The sequence below is a fragment of the Macrotis lagotis genome, chromosome X, assembly GCF_037893015.1.
Source record: "Macrotis lagotis isolate mMagLag1 chromosome X, bilby.v1.9.chrom.fasta, whole genome shotgun sequence".
NCBI classification, from domain to species: domain Eukaryota; kingdom Metazoa; phylum Chordata; class Mammalia; order Peramelemorphia; family Peramelidae; genus Macrotis; species Macrotis lagotis.
Window position 1 is genome coordinate 100,935,115 of NC_133666.1, and position 16,278 is coordinate 100,951,392.

At 32.8% G+C, this 16,278-nt stretch overlaps 1 long non-coding RNA gene across 2 annotated transcripts in view; it reads left to right on the plus strand.

Moving 5' to 3' along the window:
• LOC141497624 (uncharacterized) overlaps nt 1–16,278 on the plus strand; it is a 179,626-nt gene that overhangs the window by 127,493 nt on the left and 35,855 nt on the right. The window lies entirely within an intron of this gene.

The following is a 16,278-nucleotide window of genomic DNA, read 5'->3' on the forward strand; positions in this document are numbered from 1 at the left end:
CCTTACTTTGTATGTATCTCTCTGTTTCTTTTCAACAACACTTTTCAGGATTTTCTATTCATTCTGGGTTTTCTATTTGTTAAGTTTGAAAGTCCTTTATTTCATTGAAATTTTGTTTTTTCCTTGAAAGGATATGTTGAAGTTGTAATTGATTCTTATTTTCAGACTGAGATCTTTTCCCTCTGGATTCATATTCCAGAAAAATTGATCCTTTAATGTTGAAGCTGACGCATTCAGTATAATCCTGAATGAGCTGCCAGGAATTTAATTTTCTTATTTTGATTGCTCACAATATTTTCTCCTTTAGTTTAGAATTCTGAAATTTGGCTACAATATTCCTTAGAGTTTCTGTTTTGAAATCTCTTTCTGGGGCTAATTCATGGATTCTTTCAAAGACTATTAATCTTGTTGTAGGATATTAGGGAAGTTTTTCATGATAATTTTTTATTTTAGCTTTCAGATAGACCAAGAATTCATAAATTGTCTCTTCCACATCTATTTTCCAAGTTGGTCATTTTTAAAAGTCTTTTGGTTTTGCTAGATTTAATATCTCATAGAGTCATTAGTTTCCATTTCTCCAATTCCAATTTTTAGGGTTATATTTGCTTTAGTTATCATTTATCTTTCCCTTTCAAGTTCATTATATTTTTATAATGGTTGTTTTCCTTTTCATTGATGATCAATTTTATTTTTAAGGTATTGTTTTCTTCAGTCAGTTATCAATAATTCTCCTACATGACTCATTTCTTTTCTCATATTTTCTTGTTCTTCTTCTATTCTTTTTTTTAAGTTTTTTTGAGTTTTTCCAAGAAGTCTTTTTGGATTGGATTCATAGACCTCTTTGAATCTTCACATATAGATATTTTCATATATAGATATTTTGTCATTGCTTTCCTCATCTGAGATGATATTTTTATCACCCCATCAGAATAGTAGCTTTCTATGGTTAGTGCTTTTTTTTTTTGTCTCATTTTGTTAGTTGAGTTCTACTACTGGGGCACAGTATGAATAGTTCCAAACTATTTTTGCTAAGGTCTGGTGGTGTCCATGGCTTATCACAGTGGCTTTTTAAGTGCTTGCAGTTGACTCTCTATCCCAGATTAGCCCAAAAGCAGACCAGCATTCTGGGGCCTGAATCTTATTCTCCAAGCTAGGATTAGTACCCTCACTATTGGCCTGCTGAAAATCTTGTCTGCTGAACAGGGACCCAAACTGTGCTATGGCTAAAAGATTTGCTGGCTTCCCAGTTCTCCTACTGGGCTACAATGAACTATGCACCTTTTTGTCCCTATGAGAGAGATTCTTTTCTAAAGTTCCTCCAAGGTATCTTGAGTTGAAAACTTAAATCACTGTTTTTTCAAGTATTTTTAGAGACATCATTAAAAATTGTTTCAGTAAAAATTCTGGAAGCTTTTTTTAAGCCTATCATTCCATCAAAATCAACCTATTGCAGCACCTTTTATCTTTCAATATACCTTGTCACTGCCTAAATAATTATAAAGTTCTCAGGAGTTCCAAGTATCGATTTCCCATGTAGAGATATAAATAATTTATCCTTATTAATTCTCTTTTCTGTTGAACTTTTTATATTTCTCTTGAGTCTTATTTTGAAAATAAAATTTTCTGTTCAACTTCTAGTTTTTTTATTAGACATGTTTTAAAGTCTTCCATCTCACTGAATTTCCATTTTTCCCCCTAAAAGATTATATTCATTGTCACTGGGTACCAAATTTTGGTTGTAATCATAATTCCGTTGCCTTCCAGAATATTATAGCCTAAGCTTTCTGCTTTCTATTCCTTTATTGTAGAAGTTGCTATACCCTGAGTAATTCAGTTTGTAGCTCCACAATATTTGAATTGTTTCATATTACCTGCTTGTAATATTTACTTCTTGACATGAGATATCAGGAATTTGACTGGCATATTGCTGGGAATTTTCATTTTGGGTTCTTTGTTCAGGTTATCAGTGGAGTTTTTGATTTTTATTTTACACTCTGGTTCCAAAATATTAGGCAAGTTTTCTTTGATAAATTCTTGAATTATATCTAGTCTCTATATTTTTGTCATGACTTGCAGATAATTCAATAATTCTTAATTACCTCAGACCTATTTTTAAGATATTTTCATCCATGTGATATTACCCATTTTTAATTATTTTAAACTCTAGTTTTTTTTGTTTTTATGGTTTCTTGATGGTTCCTGGAGTCTTCAGTTGCCACTTGCCCAATTCTAATATTTAAGATATTTTCATCTTCATTGAACTTTTGTAACTTTTTTCCCATTTGGCCAATTCTACCTGTTATGGGATTGCCTTTGACAGTGATTTTTTTGAGTCTTTTCTCCCCATTTGGCCAGTTCTGCTTTTTGAGATGTTATTATCAAAGGAATTTGTACCTTTTTTCTCATTGTTTTTGTTCCTTTACCAGCAGATTGACTCTTTCATGAGTCTCCTATTCCACTCTCATTTCTTTTCTTAATTTTTTCTTCTACCTCCCCTACTGGATAAAATTTTTTGAGATCTTCTAGGATTTCTCTTTTGACTTCAGATGAATTCATTTTTTTTATTTTGAGGCTTTCAATAGTAGGCATTTTGATATTGTTGTCCTTTTCTGAGTTTGTGTGATTTTCCCTGTAACCATAGCAGCTTTCTATGGTCAGGTTCTTCTTTTTTAGCCTGTTTCATGACTTTTTTTTATAGCCTATTTCATGACTTTTAAAATTGAACTCTCTTTTAGGGTAAGAGGACAATGTTTCAACTTTCATCTCCTCTGGGTGCTGCGCCATTCATACGACCTGCTGTGTCATAAGTGTGGTACCTAGATACTGATATGCTCTGCCAAGTATATAAAACTTCTCTGCTGGCTTGCCCAGATTTGCCAGCTCTTGACTACTTTCCCCTTTTATCCAAGTGAGACAGACCTTTCTTGATGAACTTCTAATTTGTTAATACTGGAAAAATTATTTGTTGGTCCTGATTCCCCAGATTTCATTTTGTGGCATCATTTGATAGTTGTTGGAAGATGAATTTGGAAGAAGTCTGCTAAGTTCTTTCTTAACTCTGCCCCCTTGGTCCTCTGTTTAGAACATCTCTATCTTGCTCATATTGAAAGACAGAGACTACTCATAGACTCAGTTGCTTTCTGATTGGCAATGGATCTTTAAACTACTCTAGTTTCTGATCTATCATGTTTCTCTCCTTCAGAAGTTCCTTCTTTATCCTCTGTCCCTGGGAGTTGTCTATGCTAATTTCAAATTTTTGAAAAATTGGCTTATCACACTGCAGCTCAGAATTCCCTACTTCAAGAGATATACTAACTTTTCTAGGAGCAGGGATTATAGCAGTACCTTAGCACACATGACCTTATTTCCACCATGATAAATTATTAATAGTGAATTTTGAAAAGATAAATGAGGGGTCACCAGATGGTTCAGTGACTATAACACTAGTCTTGGACTCAGACTAATGTAATCCTAGAAAAGGCACTTAACTCTATGTTCTTTGTTTCTTCATCTGTAAAATGAAATGGATGCAACTCCCACATCTTTGCCAAGAAAATTGAAAAAGTAGTTACAAAGCATTGGATATGACTAAAATAATACAAAAAAATGAAAAAAAGATGATAAACCATTAGAAAGTGATGACATTCTCTTATCTTTGCATTTCATTTCTTTATTGTTCTTAAATTTTATTAAAAGCAATGGGGTTAAGTGACTTGCCCAAGGTCACACATCTAAGCAATTATTATCAATCTAAGGGCTGGTTTGAACTCAGGTTCTCCTGACTCCAGGACCAGTGCTCTAGCCACTGTGCCATCTAGCTGCCCCCTCTGTTTCATTTCTTTTCATATTTATATTCATTTATTTATTCATTTAAAATCTTCTCAAATATCTTTACCTGTAGAGAGACTAATGTAAAGGATTTTAAAAAATTAATTTTCTTCAGAAATCTGTTTTTCCCCCCAGGTTGAGTTAGAATAATAACTTCAGCAACTTACATAACAACAACTTATTGAATTTTTTCTTTTTAACCTAAAAGATTTTGGTGTCAACTGGCCTCAACTGCATGAGTAGCTTAAAAAAAAGGATCAACAAACCCACAAAAACTGTATTTCTAAATTTGACTTCAAGTGTCAAATCACAAGACAGATAAATTAGTTTCCTGTTTCCATCCAGTAAAACTCTTGAATATCTGAAGGCAAATATACTTATTCACTACTAGACATATATAATCTTTGTATGGAATAGTTGATTATTGCTATGAATAATAAGAATTTGTCTGACACCAGATTAGTCAGTGAAAAAAATTATAATTTCAATGGAATTCTGAGAGGCAAATGCCTTCATGGATTTTTACTAAAAGCTTGAGTACCTGAAAGGAAAAAATAACTTCCTTACACATGAACAATAATTACTAGCATTTACAAAGGACTTTTAATATTAATGCATATGATGTATGTCCATATGTTCACATGTGTAAACATATACTTACATGCATGTCTGTGCAGTACACCTAAATGCATACATATATGCATAAATATGAGCATATATATTTATATGCACAATATGCACACTTATATATACATCACAACACAACAAATCATTGAAGTAAGTATTATTATGCTTGTAAGTGTGGAAACTAAAACCCAAAGAGATTAACTGAATTGTCCTAGGTCACATAGCTAAAATAGAATGGAATTCAATTCTTCTAGCAATCAAAACAGTATACTAAATATCAGATGCCTAGTATGTATTCACATATTGGTCAGTTGGGTGAACTTTATCACAATTAAATATTCTTATACCAATAAAATCATAGGTACAATAGAAAAATTTAGATGTTCAAGATACAAGGAATAAGGTTGGTACTTAAGCAAAACAGAAGAATCTGTACTTAGAATAAAGTCCTGTTCACATACCTTTTAAATCTCAGTTGGAATAGAGTCAAGACAAAGAACTTTGCCACAGGAAAAGAGTCTAATGGGATTCAAAACTTCTTAAGTTGATAATTTATTTGACAGGGTTACTTCAAGTTGAAATAAACAATCAGAGACTTCAGCATTGAATAATAAAGGTTTATTGAGAACATTATGTTAGTGTTCAACCCATCTCTCCAGGATCATATACCATAACTGAATGTAAATGGGATAAACTCACCCATAAAATTGAAAGAGATAGGAAAAAGGCTGAAAAACTAGATTCCAATAGTCATTTACAGGATCCATGCTTGACATACATATAAAAAAGTTAAAATAAGAGGCTGGAGTAGAATTTAGTATGCATTAGCTGAAAGAAAAAATGCTGCAGTAGAAATCATGATTTCTTAATGATTAAAATTAAGTTAAGTTAATAAAAATTGATAAAAAAGAAATCTATATATCTAGTTAAAAACCACCATAGACAGAGGTAAAGTCATTTCTAAATATACATGCATCAAATGGTATAGTAACCAGATTTTTAAAGTTAAAGGAGACAGATTACAAACTTATACTAGTAGGGAATTTCAACTTCTTTCAGAAACAGACAAACCTAACAATAAAATAAATAAGAAGTAAAAGAAATGATTAGAATATCAGCAATGACAGATATAATAGATTGAAGAAAACTGAATAGGAATAGAAAGCTCTAAATGTATATTTCAGTAAAAGAAAGAAGAACATCCAAATTTAAAAAAAGAAAAAGATCAAATCAAAAGTTACCAATTAAAAGTCAAAATGAGAATTCCTAAAAATCAAAGGAAAGATTAAAACGACTGAAAGTTTAAAAAAATTCAGAATAAATAAATTAAACTGGTTTAATGAAAAAGAAATTAAACAGAACATATAATCAATTTACCAGGTGAATGTGCCATCAATAAAAATTACATGGTAGCAGTCATTGTGAAATTTTTAACCCATTTATTTACCAGGCAACAAGCTGACAATGTAAATGATATGATGGATATTTACAAAATGTAAATTATTCATTTTAATAAAAGAAATGGAATATTTAAATAGTCATAATTTAGAAAAAGAAATTGACCAAATCATAAATGAACTACCTAAAATAAAAGGTCCCAGGACCAAATGGATTTGCAAGTGAATTCTACCAATTTTTTAGGGAAAAATTCATCCCACTACAATATAAACTACTATGGAAAAACAAGATAAACAAAGAGTCTTTTTTTGAGATATGTGGATTTGATACCTAAACCAGGGAAGTTAAAAGCTGAGAAAAAAAACTATGCACCATTTTATTTAATGTATATTCATTAACATTACAATAGAAAAACTGTCAGCATAATTGGGCATCTCAATAAGAAAAACAGCAATTTCATATAATTATAGATGCAGAAAACAACCTGATAAAATACAATACTAATTCCTATTAAAAAAACTAAAAACAAAAAAACAAAGTACAAAAGGATTCTTTCTGAAAAAAGGGCAATTGGTATCTCTTTCTAAAAGTAGTTCTTTATCAAAGATGTCCATTATAACAACTATTATTAAATATTGTATTAAATATTCTAACTATAGTGTTGAGGCAAGAAAAAGAAATTAAAGGAATAAAATAGGCAATGCAGGTGTTATGATGGTGCATTGAGATTTCACCATTACTCCAGTATCTTCAAATAACTTACATTTTCATTAGTGATAATCAAAAAATTGTACATATTATTTCACAAGGCAGTTACAAAGAACAAACTTATAAGAGAACTTCTATCAACTTAAAGACATTTCCACATTCTCTTGCATAGATAATATAGACTTTATTATTCACATTTGAAACCTCACACTAGACATCCAAAAGAATATTCAAAATCCCAGGTTCTCGTTTACCACAAAATCTTTTTTAAAAAATTTGTATTTATTTAAGGTCCAAGGTCACACAGCTAGACAATTATTAAGTGTCTGAGATAGACTTGAACTCAGGTCCTCCTGAACTCAGGGCTGGTGCTCTATCCACTGTACCACAAAGCATGGGGGTAGGGTAGTCTAATGGAAATTTGGAAGACCATGAAGCAAAATTCATCCATTCACCTGCTTGTAATGTATTGAACTACCCCCAAAGAAATAGGTTTTTCCTTTAAATTTACCAGAGTTAGGCTCAGAACACAATTAAAACAGCAAATCTAAAAATGAAAATATACAGGGTCTCCTGATCACATAAATTAAAGTAGGTGGAACACAGTTGTTTTCAATATCAAATTAGTATCTCATGAATTAACTTATAGGTAAAAATGTTCATGAAAAGTGAATTTTACATTCTTTTATCATTAAGGTTCACCTTCCCTTAGAAAAATATGGAAGTCTAAGTCTTCTTTTAAGAAGGCTCAGGTTTTTAAGGTGGCTCAGCTTTCTCAGCAAGTGAGAAAAAAATACTTAATCAAAGGACTCCTATTATAAAATAACATTTTATGGGACCTTAAAATTTTACTTTATACTTTAATCTTAAAAAACTCAAATAAGCCCCCAAACTCAGTTAACAGCTTCACAATTTTCATAATAGTCAAGTAATCTTGTCAATCTTCTTTCAAATATAGATTTAAAGAAGGTAATTTAATATAGATTTAACCCATTAAGTTTACCAATTAAAAATTTGAAATTAGATGGCTTAATTTTGATAAAGGGAACCCAGAATTCTTTGTAGAGCGTTGTTTCAAAAACATTGAATATCCCTATAAAAACCCTGTTGAGTTATTAATTACATTTTATTAAAAGGATATTAAAAATAGCATTTGCGGATTCAGCTAGGTGGCGTAGTGGATAGAGCACAGGCCCTGAGTTCAGGAGGACCTGAGTTCAAATCTACCTCAGACACTTAATAATTGTCTAACTGTGAACTTAGGTGAAAAGAACAAAAGCAAACATAAAACAACAAAATGGGGTGGCTGGCCCTGGAGTTAGGAGTACCTGGGTTCAAATCCGGTCTCAGACACTTAATAATTACCTAGCTGTGTGTCCTTGGGCAAGCCACTTAACCCCATTGCCTTGCAAAAACTAAAAAATAGCATTTTTCTGCCAAATGACTTTCACTATAACCCAGAGAGAAGGTTTCTCTTATTTCCTTTTACTAATCAGATAACATGACTTAAAAACACTTTGATATAGTAATCAATACTAAATTTCACTTAAAATGAGAATAAAATTATACCTGCATTTCCCAGATATTACATGATATTATTTGATTGACTGTGAAGGAAAATAAAGTTTGCACACATGGCTACATTCATTTTCACTCTTCAAAATGCTAAGATTCTGTCTCCATTTTGACTCCTTTGCCTTTTTCTCTATGATTTTTAATCTACAAAATACTCAGAAATGCATATAAAGTTTTACAGTTTAAACTTTTTAAATTCTATTTAATAAGGAAAGAACTCCACATTCTATTTTTAAAGTCATTGTTTTGCTCTCATTCCCACTTTTTCAGTCATTTAAAAACTTCTAGGAGACACATAGTGGGCCTATACCATTTATGATGCTTATATTACACATAAGTTTTTGAAATGCTGACTGCCTAATTAATGCAGTTCTACCAAATTAGATAAATTCAGAATATTTACATCTCTTCAGTGTGTCCATTAGAAGGGTCAGAGAACCAGCAAAAGTAAAACTGAACTAAGACAGTGGATTAGGAGGAGCCAAGGGAAATGGCAAGGGAAGGGGAAAGGATGAAAGAGAAGAACTTATGGGAGAAAAAAAGCAACAAAAATACATACAAATTTCCTCAAGCATTATAAATTAGATACCTATGGTTTTTATCAGGCTTGTCCAAAATATGGCACCACAGGCTGAATGCAACCCACAGTGTAATTTTAAGCAGTCTACCTGTGGGTTTTAATTTTCAAAATTGAAAATATTAAATAATAACTTGCATGGAATGCCTATTAGGTTTTTTAATTCCATCACTAATAAATAATGTTGTTGATATTAATTTTCTTTGGTGTTTTTAAGTAGTATTGGATGGAACATATTGCATAGAATTTTCAATTAATTTGTTGGATGTGTTCTGTCCATACAACATAGACTAGTCTTTATGTAATCTCTATAATGTTATCATTTTGTTGTTTTATTTTTTTGTTTGTTTGTTTGTTTTTAGGTTTTTGCAAGGCAAAGGGGTTAAGTGATTTGCCCAAGGCCACACAGCTAGGTAATTATTAAGTGTCTGAGACCGGATTTGAACCCAGGTGCTCCTGACTCCAGGGCCAGTGCTTTATCCACTATGCCACCTAGCCGTCCCATTTTGTTGTTTTATGGTTGCTTTTGCTCTTTTCACCTTCACCTGTCATTTTGATGCTGCATGTTCCCCCACTTTCGAAGAATTTAAAAGTGCCTTGAATTTTTGTAGGGCTTCCTAAACCTATATAAGATAATACTATAAATTAACTATTATATTAGTGCACTGTATTTTTTTATTTTGGGTGCGACTCTCAAATAATTATTTTATTTAATGTGGCTCTAAGATAGATCATACCAATCAAGACCAGTCATAATTTTAGAATTTTATATCATAGGATAGAATTCCCTCATACTCATACGTACCAAAAGAAAGGAAGAGTGTAACCATAGCCAGCAAAAAGAGGCAAGTTGAGGGCTATCTCATCAAGTTAGGGAAGAAGGAAGAGGTTAGAAAATGAATTTAAGTTGTTCCTTTCCTTAAAGTGCAAGAGACCTTTACTGAAAATTTGGAATCTAAAATCTGGAAGCATCTTATACAGGTGATTATAGATTTTTTTAATTTGCATTTACTGCTTTTTTCCATGCTTGTTGTCTTTGCGCTCATTATTTCATATCTGTCACTGGTATATTCGATTACTTTTTGCCAAGTTCTGTCCAGAAATGACTCAGAAAAGAGTTTCATACAGTGCTGGATTCAAGTTAAAAGTGCAAAAGTGAATGGAAATCATGCTACTGAACATGTATGGTCTTCCTCCAACTGAGAAAGCAATCTGAGATTGGCTATGAGAAGAAGAAACCCTACTGAAAACAACTCAGCAGAAGAGGACCATTAGAGGCAAGTCAGCAAAATGGCCTGAGTTAAAGAGGGAAGCGAAGAGATGGATTGAAAAGTAACAGGCCATTGGAATTCCAACAAAGATGGTTCAACAGAAGGCAAGAAGAATTGCTGATGAAAAGTGGCAGATTTCCAAGGACACAACTGGTGCCTCAGGTTCATGAAATGGAATAGACCAAGCCTGCACACACACACCAGACTTGCCCAAAAGAAGCAGGAGGTCCTTGAATTTCATGATGAATAAAACTTGAGTTCAATAACTTTATGTATACTTTTTTTCAAATTTTGGGCCCCAAAATTAGGATGCGTTTTATACATGGGGATATATGGTAGCTCACAGCCCTAGCAAGTGTAAGAAGCAGGAAAAAAAGTACTCCATGGTATAAGCACCACTAATCACACATGTCACTCCACCAACATCTTAAGGGGAACCCGAGACCAGTACCTTCAGGCCCAAGAGTTCTTGAGACTTTGTGGGGCAAAAATAGCTCAGGGGCTTCCAAGACACTCAGGATCTCTGGAAAACTGCCCCAGTCCTTGCAGTGTGCTTAAAGGACAAGGTCTCTGCATCCTGTTCACCAGTACATCCCTCCTGGACAAAAAAGGAAAACCATAAAAAACCCACATTCCTCAGGGCAACTCAGTCAGGACTCCAAATCCAGGCAAAGGAAAACCTAATAGATAAACTCAGACAGGACTCTAACCTTGGCAGAGGATGATCTTATAAATAAAACAGAAATGGCTTACCTGAAAAGCAGGTCTCCTGGAATCAGATGCCTAACCACTCAGGAACAACAAAATGATGCTAGGATAAAAATGAAGCCTACTAAAAGTTTTGGCAGAACTTGAAAGAATTCATTTAAAAAATCAACTCTGATCCAGAAGAAATTTTTAAGAACAAAAAGACATGTAAGAATTGCTGTGATTAGCAGAAGCTAAGTGAAAGAAAGATTAAAGCAGATTACCACTGATTCCTTTTTTTAATTGATATTGTATTTTTCCAGTTATGAAAGTTTTTCAACATTCATTCACATATGTATGCATATTTTTAAGTTGCACGATTTCCTTCCACCCTCCCTTCACACTGCCCCTCTCCTCAGCAGCAAACAATGTGGTGAACATTGTACATACACATTGGTATTTAACATCCTTTTTTTGGGGAGAGGGGTTAAGTGACTTGCCTAAGGCCACACAGCTAGGTAATTATTAAGTGTCTGAGGTCACATTTGAACTCAGGTACTCCTGACTCCAGGATTGGTGCTCTATCCACTGTGCCACCTATTTAACATGTTAACAGATTAGTCATTTTCTGTATGAGGAATTAAAATTAAACAAAAAAGAAAGAAAGCTATCAGATAGAAAAGAAAAACACAAGAGAAATTTTTTAAAAAGTGAATGTTGTGTTCATTCAGACTAGGTTTTTTGTTTTGTTTGTTTTGCTTTTCTTCCTCTGAATTTGTATAGCATTGTCCATAGTAGGTCTCCTAGGGTTGTCCTAGCTCTCCAAAGTGCTGAAAGGATCTGCATCTATCAAGGTTGAATAATATTGTTGTTAATGTATGCAAAGTTCTTTTGGTTCTGCTTCCTTCATTCACCATCAGATCCTGTAATTCATTCCATGCTTCTCTAGAATCTGACTGTTCATGGTTTCTTATAGAGCTATAGTATCCCATAATATTCATATACTATAATTTGTTCAATCATTCCCAAATTGTTGAGCATCCCTTAAATTTCCAATTCTTTGCCAATACAAAAGTTGTTGTTATGAATATTTTGGAAATTGTGGGACTTTTCTAATTTTTTTATGATTTCTTCTATTGGCCTAGTGTTAGTATTACTGGGTCAAAGGGTATTTTCAGCTTTATTGCTATATTCACGTAATTCCATATTGTTCTCCAGAATGGGTTGGATCAGTTCACAACTCCAACAGCAATGCATTAATGTCCCAATCCTCCCATAATCTCTCCAATCTCTCTTTCCTTTTTGTCATCTTAGTCAATCGAATAGATGTGAAGTAACTCTGTGTGCTGGGTCTTTGTACTCTACCCTGGGCACACCCACATTCCCCCATGACAGATCTTGCTGGATAATGAGTTCTGTCAAACCAAAATCTATTAAGAGTCTTCATTCTTGTTGGTTCCAAGAGAAAGACCAGAGAGCTTAAAACATTGCAATCATAGTTAGAAGTTGCAAAAAAACATTTTTTTTTAGTTTTTGAAAGGCAATGGGGTTAAGTGGCTTGCCCAAGGCCACACAGCTAGGTAATTATCAAGTATCTGAGGCCAAATTTGAACTCAGGTACTCCTGACTCCAGGGCTGTTGCTCTATCCACTTAGCTGCCCCCAAAAAAACTTTTAAAAAAATTTTCATGTACTCAAAATTATCCATTTTATTTCCTTGTCATCCTCTTTATCTCTTGTTTCATCATGGGCCTTCCCTTATATGTAAGTCTGAGGTAATTTTTCCATACTTTCTTAATTGCTTATGATATCATTCTTTACATTTAAGTAATATACTCATTTTGAGCTTATATTGGTGCATGTATGATATGCTATTCCATGTTTAGAAAGACTGCTTTCCAATTTTCTCTTCTTTTGAAAAGTGAACTTGCCTCCCTTTTTGTTGAAGTTATCTCCCAATAGATTGAATCTTTGGTTTATATGTTAACTCTAGCCATTTATTTCTATATATTGTATGCTTAATCTATTCATCTGATCAAATTTTTTTTTATTTAGTGCTACATATTTGAGATCTGATGGTTTTAAATCTTCTTCATCCACTTTTTTCATTGATTCCTTTGATATTCTTGCCTTTTGTTTTTTCAGATATACTTTTTTTCTATTTCTAAAAAATAATTCTTGGGTAGTTTGGTTGATATGACTGATTAAGTCACCACTGTCTTCATATTCATCTGATCATGTAAACTTCCCTTACCTTTTCCTATTCCTAAGCAAACAAATAAAAAAAATCATTTTGGTTGAAAATCATGTGTATCTATGCAGCTATATCCTCATTAGTAAAAATGATGAATTCCTGATGCTGCAATTATTTAAATTCATACTACATAGTTCTATTGATCTTGGACTAATTACTATATTTCATATAACTATAACTTTGAATTTTATGAATTAAAATAATGGTACTGGAGAAGATTCATTATTCATATTATTTGGGATATAGTTGTAGCAAGCAGAGGGTAGGAAGTTTTCTTTATTTCTTTTAGATAGTCTTCTGGCCTCTGTACATAGCTGATTCAATTTGTTACTTTGGAAGTTCTTTCAGGAGGTGATTTAGAGGGTTCTTTCAATTTCTGATTGGCACTATGGCTCTAAGATATCTGGTTTTCTTTTATAATTTCTTGAAAAATGAAATCCAGAAACTTTTTTATTTGTTTACATAATTGTTTTTATGGAGTCATGGGGGTAAGCTCAAGGTCATATAGTAAGTATCAAATGTCTGAGGCTGGATTTTAACTCCAGTTGACTCCAGGGTCAGTTCTCTTTTTACCTGGCAGTCCCAAGATACCTTTTTGATTCTTGCTTGAAAGTAGACCAATAATTCTTAAATTATAATAGATTAGTTTGTTTTCTATGAGATATTTCATAATTTCTTCTTTTTCAAACTTTTGGCTTTTTGTTTTTTTCTATTTGGTTCCCAACTTCTACTTGACCAATTGAAATAATTAATTTATTCAGTATTTTTGTACCTCTTAACAAGCTGTTAATTCTTTTTTCAGGATTTTCTTAAATTTCTTCCTTCTTCTTCCCAAACTTTATCTAAATTTTAAAATCTACATTTTTTTTGTTTTTTCTTTAGCTCTTCTAAGAATTCTTTTGGGTCTTATGTCCATCTAAACTTTTATTTGTAGCTTTGCTTGTAGATGTTTTAAAGCCATTGTCTTAAGTTAGCATCTTGATGTTCTCTATCCCCATAGCTTTTTATTTTTTATTTTATTTTTATTTGCTCATTTTTAAAAGTCTGCTTCTTGATTTTGTAATTTGTTAGAGTTAGATTCTACTCACTTTTGGACAGGGTGGGGATGTGTCTTTTCTGCATTTGTTGTTTTTTTTTTGCTGTTGTTGCTTTCATAGCTCACTGGTGGTTCTCTAAAACTTCAGTGCTTCCAACATAGGGTGATCTGTGAAAGACTGGAAGTCTTAGTTCTTTATTATTACTCAGGTAGGGTTTCTAATCCTTCATGAATATAACAGTGACAGAGAAGTCCAGTTGTATCCAATGTTCATCTCATGTTAGTGCAGGAAAATCCTAGGTTGTCTTTCTGATCATATGCTTAGTTCCCTTTCTGTCCCTGAACACTGGACTATTACTTGTTTGACTAACCACCACCACAAGTGACATTTTCATCACCCTCCTTATCTAGTTAAACCCTCTCCCCTAAAGTATCTACATACCTGTCTTAGTGAGTAGTCCTGGCAAAAAAATTACTATGATTTTTGTTGTTTTCCTGATCAAAATTCAACTTAGTATTATTTTTGTGTGTATAGAAGAGAAAATTGTGAGCTTCACTCTAATCTATTTAATAGCTTTATTCAGTAAGAAATTTGTATATCAGAGGGAGATGCTGAGATGTAACATCATTCTACTAGTTTTGAAGGTTCATAAAGCATCAGAGGATACAGAAAAACTGGGTGCTATGCTCAATAGTATCATCCACAGAATTTTGGAATATTGCCAATGTCTCCTAATGAGCTTAAGATACATTATGGAAATACTTTTTTCTCCCCAAGAGGAATCTGTAAGGATCTGTAACTTACTTATGTGAGAGGTAGCATAATAGGTGAATTTAATTTGAAATTCACACTAAGTTCTAAATATACTTTTCAATCATTTTCAGTTGCATGATGGAAGTCAGAGGCAGTTTCCCATGCTTCCTGTAAAATTCTAATGATCTTGCATTCCAATTATTTATACATTTTAAAACTCTTTCCATGATCTTTATGTTTAATATTTAAATTCCCCACTTTGATTTCAAAAAGGTTTCCTGTTTGAAAGGGCCTTCATATCTAACCTTCTTTCAATGAAGTAATTAGTCCATATGAGTAATTTTGAATAGAATACTTACTTGCATCACCACACTTTTGGGATGGGGCCAGTCTCTTGTAAATAGGAGAGTGTCTTTCCCATTTCTTATGTGAAATATTTTTTTTTCTCATATTTTACTATTTTGGCATTTCAAATTTGTTGCTTTTCTGGAAGGCAGCTATTGATCAGGAGACAGGATGTACAGATAGCTGGCATAAAACATAGAAAAGGAACAATCTTTGGTATTTAAAACTTTTCCTTTACTTATCTCTAGTATTCATACCACCTCAAATCTGTACAGTGATGGAGGGGGTAAATTAAGAGGAAATAGTAGATGGATTTCGGTATAAATTAAAGTCAGTTAATGACTCAATGGACAGATTAAAGGACCTGGAGTCAAGAAGACTTGAGTTCAAATTCAATCAAGTACATACGAACTATGGGACCTGTGTTGTCACTGAACTTTTTTTTGCTTCCATTTCTCTCCACTGTAACATGATGATAGTACTAGTAATTACCTCACAGGGTAGTTATGAGGATCAAATAGGGATCATATTTGTAAAGTGCTTGGTACAATGGCCAGCAAATACAGTATTTGCCATATATTCTCTCCCTCCCTGTCAAAGTTAAAAATTATTTTATGAAACACATCACTATTTTGATAGTGTCCTTGGTTTGCAATTTCAACATTATTCTTAATTCCCCATTCTCATCCTACATAATTAAATTTTCTCTTCTTACCTTAACATAGATCTAGCTTCTCTGCACCCCCCATTTCCAATCAGATAATTATCACTTGCCTAGGTATCTTCTATAGTTTTCTAATTGGACTCTCCATTCTTTCTTTCACACTATTGTCAAAATGACCTGCCCCATTTACAAAACTCCTACTCAATAAATACCAGTGCTTCTTTATTTCCACAAGTAGCAAATATAAATTTTTCTATTTATCTTGTAAAACCCTTCACAACTCTATCTCTACCTATTCTAGATTCATTGAATATTTTTTCCCTTTCCTGCCCTCTGTGCTTCAGGTAAACTGTCTATTCCTCATAAACTTCATCCTCACTTCACTGTGCATTCGCTTTGAATCTAGAACTGAACTTCACTCTCTCATCTCTTCTACCATCTAGAAATTTGCTATTTCAACAAGATACTGCTTTCTTTTGAATTTTTTTTCAGATCATCCCAAATGCTAGTGCATTTTCCCCAAAAGCACCTCTTAGTTAAAAACTTTGCATTTAT